The sequence below is a fragment of the Montipora capricornis genome, chromosome 13 (assembly GCF_036669925.1).
Source record: "Montipora capricornis isolate CH-2021 chromosome 13, ASM3666992v2, whole genome shotgun sequence".
Classification (NCBI taxonomy): domain Eukaryota; kingdom Metazoa; phylum Cnidaria; class Anthozoa; order Scleractinia; family Acroporidae; genus Montipora; species Montipora capricornis.
In genome coordinates this window covers 5112781-5124398 of record NC_090895.1, presented here as the reverse complement: position 1 = coordinate 5124398, position 11618 = coordinate 5112781, and the positions used below count along the sequence as shown (strand labels likewise).

At 39.9% G+C, this 11618-nt stretch overlaps 3 protein-coding genes across 3 annotated transcripts in view; all 3 read left to right on the top strand.

Annotated features, from left to right (window-relative positions):
* The window catches only part of LOC138029779 (tyrosine kinase receptor Cad96Ca-like), a 124687-nt gene that overhangs the window by 35527 nt on the left and 77542 nt on the right, over nt 1-11618 (top strand). The gene's annotated exons all lie outside the window — the stretch shown is intronic.
* Nucleotides 1-11618, top strand: part of LOC138030378 (MAM domain-containing glycosylphosphatidylinositol anchor protein 1-like) — a 157475-nt gene that overhangs the window by 78489 nt on the left and 67368 nt on the right. The gene's annotated exons all lie outside the window — the stretch shown is intronic.
* LOC138029750 (tyrosine kinase receptor Cad96Ca-like) overlaps nt 1-11618 on the top strand; it is a 50633-nt gene that overhangs the window by 5440 nt on the left and 33575 nt on the right. The window contains exon 3 of the transcript XR_011127926.1: nt 10619-10858. The gene's annotated coding sequence lies outside the window, so the exon portion shown is untranslated. The remainder of the gene's footprint in view (nt 1-10618; nt 10859-11618) is intronic.

Here is an 11618-nt window from a genome sequence, read left to right as displayed (position 1 = left end):
GCGCTGGTGTTTACGTTTGGACTGATTAAATATGAGCCCAGAAGATTCGGACCAGCTGACAAGGTCATTAAGGTCGGATTGCAAGGCATTACAGTCTGTGGTAGACTCTATGCTCTTAAAAATCTTGGTGTCATCGGCGTAACAGGCAACTCTTGATGTCTTAACAGTTTTTAGTAGATCGTCCACGAACAGCAGGAAAAGTATCGGCCCTAGTAGGGACCCCTTGTGGTACCCCAGAACTAGCAGTTCTCCGAAGGTGGACGCGAGAACTGTAACCTGTTGCTTGCGTTCCTGTAAGTATGAACGGAACAAGTCGTGCAACCTTTCAAGTAACTTGGCGTGATCCACTTTATCGAATGCCTTACTCATGTCGAGATATCTAATGTCCGCTTGTTTACCGGGGTCGAGTTGACCACTAATGTGAGCTGCGTCACGCAAGATCTACCGGCTAAGAAGCCATGCTGTTCCCGACTGATGAGATGGGATATATGATCCCCTAGACTCGCCAGAACACTGCACTCGAGAACTTTAGAGATGACAAGGCGAAGAGAAATGGGGCGATAATTCTCCACAAGATCTCTCTTCTCTCTCTTGAAGATAGGAACAATGTTCGCGAGTTTCCAGTCCCCCGGGAAAATGCCGAGCCGCAGGGATTTATTAAACAACATGGTCAGGGACAGTGCAATCTGGTCAGCGGTTTCCTTCAGAAGGCGCACTGGAATTCCGTCGGATCCAGTTGCTTTGTTTACGTCAAGCTGTTTAAGAGATGTGCAAACCATTTCCACCGGGATCTCCAGCTCATTTAGTGTGGAGTGTGAGGGCCTCAAGTATGCTGACGAAGTGTGGGCCTCAGAACGAGCAGTGAAGACCGACACAAAATAAGAGTTAAACAGATCGGCAATCTGTTGAGGTGTTGATGCTTGAGGACCCTGTTGATTGACATCGCCCGAGCTCATCGTTTCATTTTTGAGCTTTAAAAGGGACCAAAAGCGTTTAGGCTCTCGCGTATAAGTGACTTAGCCTTTGCACGCAATTCGCGTAACCTCTGTTGTTGATGGTCAGTAGGAGATTTCTTCAGCTTAGAGCGAGCAGCCTCCTTTTTCCGGAGAACGTGAATAATTTCACATGTGATTCAAGGCGGGGTGTTTTTTCCCTTGATCTTTTTAGTTGGAATAAAACCCAAAACCGCGCTTAATGGTAATGGTAATGAATTTATATAGCGCATTTTCTATTAAATGCGCTTTACAAGCAAGGAATCTATGAGTAAGATCGGACATCAGCATATATAGGCGCCGCTGGCAGCCGCTATCAGTCCATTAGCGATCTCATCCAGCACATGAATGAATGAAATGAGCTCTGACCACAACAACGGGAGCTCCATGCCCTACTCTTTACGAATAGTGTGTGGGTTCTTTTACTGTGAGCATTGAAAGATTGTGAGACGGGGCCTACGGTTTATAGTCCTTATCCGAGAAGACTTGAAAGTCTTAAGCATTTGCGGATGTAATTGCAAAGGCAGCACTTTCTCCTCAGTTATTTTAAGACCATGAATGTTGGTCCCGCCGGAGTCGAATTCACGACCTCCCACATGACACCCCGATGCTCAACCAACTGAGCCACCGGGCTTATAAATGCATCCTTCCTGTAAGTCCAGTTCGAGTTGATGTCATCACTATCTTGAATAAGATTACATAAATTCAAGGCTCCAAGAGCTCCCCGAAGACCGTCAAAGTCTCCATTATAATCATACACTGTTCTTTTTATTTTGTGGGTAGCTTTCACACATGCGTAAAATTTAAAAGACACCGTGCCATGATCCGTGAACACATCCGATTCTTTTGGACTGAGCACCTCGCGCACGCAAACGCGGTCCGGCACATTCATAATCACGAGGTCTAACACTTTATCACGACTGGTGGGAATAAAGTTTAATTGTGTTAAGAAATAATCGTTAAGAATTTCTAAGAACGCCACCTCTTTTGTGCCTCGAGTGTTTTGTAGTGAGTTCCAAGAGATTTTGGAAAAATTCAGGTCGCCTCCAATTACCATATTATCGTAACTTTCTGAAGCATGATTAAGAAAAAAGTTCAATTTCTCCAACCAGGAGCCTGGATTATCGTCGGGATCTGGCCAGTAAATCGAGCAAAACAGCACTTTCCTGTTACAAAAAGTGGTCATCTCAGCACGCACAAGTTCTAAGTCCGCCAAATTTTTAAAGTCTGGTACATATTCAGATTTAAAGGAACTAGCTTTAGCAGCAATGAGGACTCCACCACAATTGCGATCCTTACGGTCTTTCCTCTAGAAAATAAAGTCAGAAAGTGGAAAAAGTTCTTGGTCGAGAATGTTACTATTCAGCCAGGTTTCGCCGGGGTGTTCGGAACAAACGATGTCTTGAATCCAATCTAGATTGTTCGCTCTGGAAGTCCCAACTTTGTGTTCCGATTTCATACTCCTGGCATTAATCACAAGACCTTTTAACGGGACACTAGAACTTCCATTTTGCGCTCTCTTTGTGTTTCTAGGGCCAGGCTGGCTAGTAATATCGCCACAGAGCAGCAACAAGCCGGTATTGAAGCCACTGGAGCTGTTAAACTTGCGTTGGTGAGTAAGCACGAAGCGATGGTTTCCGCTCTTGGCAGAAGGTTGAGAAATCGAAGGTTTAAAGAATTTCCATGCTGCATACTTACATCCTTCTACTGGCGTCCTCGCATACGCAATATCCTTCTCCAGCGCAGTTTGCGAGTGTTTAGCCGCCAATAAAAGACCAGAAACTATAAGGCAACGGAGAAACCTGTGGAGCACACGTGAGTGAGAAAGAGATGGGAAAGAAATTCCACGGTTTCATAAATAGAGCAATTGTAGTAACGCAAAAGAATGAACAGTTTAATTTTGACCAATAAACTTCGCTTACACTAAAAGTATTTAAAGTGTCCCTCGCAAGAGTGAGTGTAGTAATCATTCCGTTTGTAACTGTTCGACTGATATGGCTGAGACCAAATTATACAATCAAGTTTTCCAGTATCTCCGAGATAATCAGTATCCCGAGGGCTGGACAAAAGACCAAAAACGAAACCTGCGAAAAAAAGGCGCACAAATTTTTTCTTCGATGACGGTGCGCTGTTCTTCGTCGCAAATGCTACTATTGGGCTGGAATCGGTGAACACTGCGACGAAACCGTGAGGCGTTGTGATGTTTGCCAGCGCAGCTCAAATAAGTTTAATAAGCCTTCATCTAAAATCATTTGAAAAGCAAAACTACCTAATATTTTCATTTCGCAACTCAAAAAACAATATTCAAAGGAATTTTATTACCTAAATCAAACTTGAAGAAGGCTTATTTTCAGGGGGTCCAAATCCATGAAAGGGGGTTCATATCTGCCAGCGGATCTGGACCGGGGGGTCCAAATCCGCTGTGACACCGGTGTAAACAGTAAACGAATGTAACGTGGTTTATTAATCTGACCTTGGTCAATGGTAGCCGCGGTAAACACTCAAGTGTAAACACGGCATTAAAAGTCCTTCTCTTTCCATCTATGCGTGTCATATTTGAAATTTCGTATCACAGTACCATCCATCGTCTATCGTCACTTTTCTCTTGAAGTTTTAACTTTTAATTTGTAATTAATTCATTTAATAAAATAAAAGGACATTCATTCCAAACTAAATACGTTAAATATCCGGCGGCAATTCGCCTTTTTTAATTTTGGGTCACATGACGCCTCGTGGGTTAAAGAAATACCGGCAAATGTCAACGCGTCCTAACAAACAGATATGGGCGATCGTTCATATTTCCCAGTCATAACTGAACTGAACTAAAAGTTAAAAATTTCGTATAATAATTAATAATAATTAAAGGCTGTGACAATTTGTCCAATATCGTCCATTGTTTGTCGTCCAGAATCCATTGTCCGTGTTTTAGCAAAATGTCATTCCGAAATTAAGGCTCTGGGGCCCGTTTCTCGAAAGTCCCGAAACTTTACAGGCCATTTTCGGGTGTCACAATTCCCTTTTTATTTCAAGAACGGAGAGGATTTAACGCGTCAATTTTCACAGACGTGTTTCTTTTAGTTAGCTTGAAAACATGTTAAAGATCGGCTTTCCAAAACAAGCGGTTAGCAATATCACAAATGGCTTCTCGGGCCCGAAACGTTTTCGGGACTTTCTAGAAACGGGCCCCTTGTCCACTTCCGTATTCTACACCCTTACTGTCTTTGACCGTTTTTGTGAAAACCGGAACGAAGGCACAATTGTTTGGCCTTCTAAATCTAAAATTTAAAATGAAAACGCACTTCGCAACCCTTTTTACTTGAATATGGCCGCTACTATTGGCCTATCAATGTGGTGGTTAACACAGATGACCCGAAGGGCCTGCTATTGAGCTTCAAACAACAGGAACGTTGATCATTACGTTTTGCTTTGTCATTTTCTTTTGTGCGGTGCATTGCATGTAGCACCCGATTGCGTTAACAAGACGACAAAAGTTAGAAAATGCACTTGAAACTTGAAATAATCATACTAACAAGCGGGTACTAATTTTAACCATGTTGAATGTTAATGTCCTTTGTCATGACTTCCTAACAAAAACCAGCACCTGAAAGTACTGAGGGAACCTGGCACGAGGTAAGCCAGTGCAAGAATCCTTGTAATGTGAAGCGATCCTGGAAAAAAGGTCGTTCAGTGACTTTGGGATGTTATATTCATTTTTCCTCAAAAGTAGCTGTATTTTTGCACCCGATTCAATCATATAGTGAGCAGAACTTTTATTTGGGTCGTTTGCTCTTGTTTTCCTAGAAACAACGTTTGCCAAAAGCTCCGTTTCTCATTGCGGCATCTTTTGCTGTCCGCTGTGACTTCCTAAGTAGTTCAACTGCCGAATAACTTTTGGATAACCATTGTGCTCGCACAAGTTCACAGATAGTCATGGCGTTGGCAAACATACCTTTTTTTTTCAAATTTTTCTTGAGGTTGGAGATAACATGCTTGCTAGAGTAGTAGTAGTAGTAGTAGTAGTAGTAGTAGTAGTAGTAGTAGTAGTAGCAGTAGTAGCCGTATTAGCAGTAGTAGCAGTAGTAGCCGTATTAGCAGTATTAGTAGCAGTAGTAGTAGTAGTAGTAGTAGTAGTAGTAGTAGTAGTAGTAGTAGTAGTAGTGGTAGTAGTAGTTGGCATAGTAGTAGTACTAGTAGTAGAAGGAGTAGTATACGGCCTACTACTACTACTACTACTACTACTACATATACTATATTATTACTAAAGGTTATTATGATTGACATCTACAAGGTCATTATGCAAAATGAGCAACTGATGCAGTTGTAAAGGAGCTAAAAAAATATTCAAGCTTCAACATGATTTGCGCCCCACTTGCTCACGTTGCCAGTCATTGAGTCTCGTGTTAAACGTAAACTGACGAGTTAGCGATGTTCTTCCCAAGACTAAGGGAAGAATCTATTTTATTTTGTTAACGCCGACTTCAGTCATTTTTGAAAGAGTAGTAGACTAAAAGGCAAATTTCCTTCACCATTCACCGCTTTTCGTTTTGCGTCATTCATTACACGGATGATTAGCGAAGCAAAATAGAAGAAGGTATTCATTATGACAGTCTTAGATCACAAGGGTTTAAGAATAGCGATATTTTGTCTGATTTTTGACAGCATAATGCATATAGCTGGTAAGTGTAATGTTCTTTGAGTTTTGAATTACCATCAGTTTGTCAGGTATCGCTAATAATCCTGTTAGTTTAACAGTTTTGTGCAACTTCAATGGTAGCTGCTGCAAACAGTCTTTTCATCAAATGTCCTTTAACAAATAGCACGGGTTATCCAGAAAGACTTAAAAACCCCGCAATTAAACATTACCGTTGATTCTCCCAAATATTTTGACAAGAATGCGATTTTGCTATTGCAGGATTACGCTGACGTAAATAAAAACTTGAAAGAACTAAAGAACAGAAACGTTGCCTGTTATTTGGCAAAAGGTCTGAATATTCGGCGTATTCCAACGTTAAGTGAAGATGATCATAGCAAAACTGGTCAAAAATACTCTAATACACTTGTGATCGGCTTCCCCGAGGAGGGGGGGGCTGATGTGCGGGAATACGGGAACTTTACGGGGACTTTGCAACAAATTTCTGCCCTTGTGGTGGGGGAAATGTGGGGACTTAAATTTTTGAATGCCCTACTCTCGGGAAGAATGTGGGGACTTCGCTTCTGTTCAATTGAGACGAGATTGGGAACGATCGATTGTTCGCTCGATCGATGGCAAGACGGCATCCATTGTTTTTTGTCTATCAAACAGACCATCCGTAAAAAAATTGTTCGTATTTGTAGGCATAAGCAACTTTAAAATTCCCCTGTGTATATATTATTGTTTGTAGAGGTCACTGTTAAAGGTCAACAGGTCGTCTTTTGTTAGTGATACAATAGAAGCGGTATCGCTTTAATACTGCTTTAATCAACTTGGATCTTCTTTCTCAATTGTTCTGTTTTCAGAGGACAACAGTTTTAGAGCTGTATCTATCAATAGTCCCTTTGAGTTGTGTTAAGGTGCATGCGGACTTTGCAAGAAAAAAATCCCCCACGGAAATACAAGAACTTTGAAATGCACAATCAGCAAAGTCCCCACATCAGCAACCCCCCCTCCACCTTGGGGAAGCCGATGACAAGTGCATAACTCAAGCCGACTCTTAAACGATTTTATTGTAGTTTCCGTGGTTGACGGAAAAGCGTCACATACAATTGAACGTTGCTTTACGATTAACATTTTAAATTCGATATTATACGATTGTCAGAATGTTCTATAATATTTAAAAGAATGCTAATTCATTGAAAGGAGAAAGATTGCTTTTTTGTGCAGCAAACTGGTATACTTTTTGTTAATGCTTCACACTTGTGCCATTTAGTTTGAAAACGAGATTTACAGTCGTTGGGTTCACGCTTGAAGAATACGGCAGTCTTACGTCTCTGCGTCGCTAGCTTAAACCGAAATCAAGAAAATATTTGGTAAGTAAGAGTTATCGGCCGGAAGCGAGGGCGCAGCCCGAGGCCAACGCACGAGGGGAATAAATGGATCTGTCTCACTTTGAAGAAGTAATTGCCAATCAACTGAGCTAATGTCATCAACTAATGAAGTCTCACTGAACTTAGAATAATCTCTCTTGTACAGTTTTGTATCTGATGGTAAATCTGAAAATGTATTTAAAATGATAAAATTTGCCAAGTGATCTGTTAAGTCATGTATCAAATTCCCACATATAATAAAATGTTCTATTAATTAAAAATTATCAATCAATGTAGCAGAGTGGTCAGTGATTCGGTTTGCTTGAAAAATCTGAGGCTAAAGAAAGCATGAACCCAAGGAATTAGTAAAGGATTCTGAATCAGTGTGATTATCAATTTTTAAATTAAGAGATCAATATTAAAATCATCCATAAATATACAAATTGCTACTAGGATGTCTGTAGATCACTCCACAAATAAGATTATACTGGTTACCAAATCAAGTTCAATCCTTAATGTTTCAAAGTTATAAGTAGATTTTGTAAATTGTGATCTAATAATATATTTAAGATTGTTCTTGATATAAAAGGCAACGCCTCCTGCATTGGAATGACTGGGTTCAGAAATAAGATCATATCCAGGTATGTTGAGATTGAGTAAAGGTTCCTTATCATGTGTAATTTTAGTTTTAGAGAAGTCAAGCATATGGAATTTACGATTTAGCTTGGATATATTTACAGCATTGTCATGGTTGGCTAAGACATATTCTCTACCAGAATGACCACTTTTCTCGTGGAAATGATATACGATAAGGCGAGCAAGGTGAGAATCCTCTCGGGAAAATGGAGAAGGCCTTGCACTAAGATTGGATCTAACTTCACAAGGACACTTAATTTCTTGGCAGGTCTACCCTTTTCTAAGGCTTCCATTTATTCAGCAAATTAAATATTCTGATTGAACTTGATGATCTCGTTCTCTGCATTAACTCTCCTTCTGCATTAACTCTCCTTCAGTTCACAGTTTTGCTTTAACGAGCATTTGCTTGAGTGATTTACCCGCCTTGCATGGTATTAAAGGAGTTTTCTTAAATATGTTTGCCAGCAATGGCTGGTTTTCAATAAAACTGCAGTTGCGTGTCAGTATTGCTTGAAGATTTGACACTGCTGGGTTATATCTTCTGACATATGATAGAATTTAGGTCATAAGCGACCTGCTTTCGTTGCGACCACTTTTTCGAATTCCCTGGGTGGTCGCTTACAAAAGCTTTGACTGTGCTCATATTTAAGGGACGCCTGACCATTCTTCACTTTAGGAGACATTAACCATAGATTATAAGGTCCGTTCGTGGCGAGAACATCACTAAACGAGCCGAAATGCTATGAAGACGATGCATTTATGTCGTCCATTGAGAGTATTAATATGCGAGGCTTGTAAAATAATGTGGCTAAAAGTTAAAAGTTGATGACGTCACAAAATTGTTGAAATAGGCTTTTTATTCACGATAGCCGCCATGTTGGTTTTCAAATTGTCATGCAAATTAGCCATGTGTTATGCTGGGGGGCAAACATTGGAAAAAAGGTAAATTGTGGAAAATCGGCTCGTCGAAATATTGAAATAGCATTGCTAAAAGTGCATTTTAGTATTTAGAATTAACTACCTTTTATAATAATTTTATATCTTTTGATTGCTTTTGACAGTTTGACTTTCTACTTCCTTATCTGCTCATTTTTCACTAAAAAAACATCGAAGTAACTTGTGTAGTCATTCTATTTTACTGCTCAGGTGATAAACATTCAATGAACATGAAACAAATCATCTGTGTGGCTAAAATGTTCGTTAAAACCTCTCGAACTTGTGTTGTTTACCCCCTCAGAAGTGTGTAGCTAATTTGCATGATAATAGCAAATCCAACATGGCGGCCATCCTGAATAAGGCCTATTGTCTGAAAGATTATTACTAAATGACATCAGATCGAGACCAATACACGATCCACGCGAGGTTGTCCCTTCAAACAACAAAACAATCCTCGGGGCGGCTGTTTTCGTGTCCCATACACAGAGAAATCTCGATTCACTTTGCAAAGACCACAGATAATCACCCAATCTGAACAAAATCAGGACGCGTTCTTCTTCGTCGAACGCAAAAAAACAGACAGTATTCGGAGACAGTATCAATCTTAGAAATCCTGGACACTTCATCAACTTGTGTGTGTGGAGATGCGCTTAATGTTGATCACGCTATGGTTAGCAGACGTGGTGGTTTTATCGTTCAGCGTCAAAACGAGCTCGGAGATGTTGAAGCTGAGCTGTCATTATGTGGAAGTAGAACTTGTCCTATAAGAGATCACGGGAGAAGTATTCAACAGAGGGGCCAGGAAAGCCCCCGATCATGATGTTCGCTTTGACATCCACTCCCGCGGCTTCGGGGGAAGGCAAAGATCTGAATTTTTGATGTTCGGATTTGTCACCCAAATGCAGAATCTTATGAGGACCTCACTGCAAATCACCATCATCACAGTGCTTTGATGGAACTCCTATCTCCCTTCCTTCTTTTATGACCTCATAATGCTAATAATGAATCTGCTCAACTGAGAGAAGAAAATTGCGGTTTCCAATCTTAAAAGTTAATACACTTGGATGATTCTAGTGTTTAAACCTTGCAAAAAGCCTTAAACCATTTGCTTTCTCACAAAGTGTTTTTATGTCATTTTATGAAGACAACCAAGTCAACCGCTTATTCAGCGATAAACTACCCTCCATAAATGGGGTTTGATTTCACGTTTTAGTGCAGTTTTTCAGCGGTGACCTATAGTTGGTTTCAGCATAACTTTTCATTCATGGTTGACTTTCTTGCAAAAATCAAAAATGAAAAGAGTATCTGGGCCTAGAATTTAAATGCTTGAAAACCCGTGCAAGTTTGCATGAAAGCAATTAGCACCGTTTTAGTTGTTAGAGATTGACGGTTGCAGCTGGGATTGACTTTCATTCTCTTCGCGGGATTTTTTTACAAGACTGAATATTTCCAGCTTGCTAAGGATGGAAATTGACCTGGAAAAAAAGAATTGTTACGATTATTTGTGAAAAATGTTTTGGTTGTTCATCGAGGTAAAGAACAATAATATGTAAATACTATTGTTTTTATTACAACGGTGTCACGATTATAGATATTCTCTTCGCACATGATCATGATAGACAAAAAATATACATATTGATTTGGCTGGTTCTATTTTAGCTACATCGCGCGAGCATTTTTAGTAACAGTTTGTCCACAGTCGGCTACAAGAGTTGTGTATTTTTAATATTGGGTGATATTTCCTGGATTCTTCCTAATTTCATAGTTCCTACTTATACTCCCCTCCACACCCTTTCACTGATACCTATGTCAGCTGGACACTTACTTGAAGTTTTGTTCCTATTTATGTTGTTTTCTTTGTTTTCAATTTATTCATGGAATAACAGTTATAAATGGCAGTTTTTTTTTCAAATCATTTTGTAACTGACGAAGATGTGGGACACATCAAAACATGAATTTCCGGTTAAAAGAGTTTTATAAGCTGATAAAATTTGATAATTATGCAATAAATAAGAGATATGTAGGTGACACTGACACTTTTTGTTTTCTAGTTTCGCCAACGTTGAACGTTTCAAAAAACCAAACAGTAACCGAGGGAGCGGATCTCAGTTTATTCTGCACAGCTGATGGCAAACCACCACCAAGAACAACTTGGATAAGACTTTTTAATAACAATGTTGTGTCTGGGAATTTCAGTAGCATCAGTAGGCAGGATGCAGGAGGCTACAGATGCACCGCTGACAATGGAGTTGGAAGTCCTGTTAGTAGAGATGTCTTCATTGATGTGCAGTGTGAGTATGACAAGACATTATATATTGCTTTATGTTAATTTGCATTCCAGAAGTTCAAGCTCTCAACATTCTTGTCAGCGGTATTAAATCCAAGGACTGAATTTTAGCTACGCGGACCTTTAAGGAACACTGCCGTGAAGGGTGCTGCCACTCAGAGGAAACCTTAAATGCCCACTTTGTTGCTTTCCTGGCAGCCTTATCAGATATAGAAATTAAAACATTCGTGCTTGTGTTTTACAAAGTAATTAAAGATTCTTAATATATATGAGTTAAATGTGTACTTATCAATTGCTATTTGCAGCGTTTGATGTTACATGGCGTTTTTCAAGTTCTTTTTTTCTATTGCTCTGCATGTTAGCGTTAATAGCGTCGAAGGACAGCCGTTGAATTTGCCATAAGCATAAACAAAATCCTGAATGATTGGCTCAAAGTGTTTCGTCATTTGCATGTGTATTATAGCCTCGATCCCCGGTCTGTAGTTCTTTTTTGTCAAGAACACTGTCTATCTTGTGGCGTGGTGTAATATATCCGCGCTTCCAGGTGTCAGGTATACATGTGATCCACCAATTATAATATTAATTAGATAGCTGAGGGCTTTCGCTATGGAACATGACGATGCCATAGCCGCCCTTTTCGGAATCAACTTATGTCCTTGAGCTTTGTGCGACTTAATGTTCTCCAACACTGCTTTGAAGAAGTGAAGTGAAGTGATCCTCAATACTATTGTTTTTATTACAACGGTGTCACGATTATAGATATT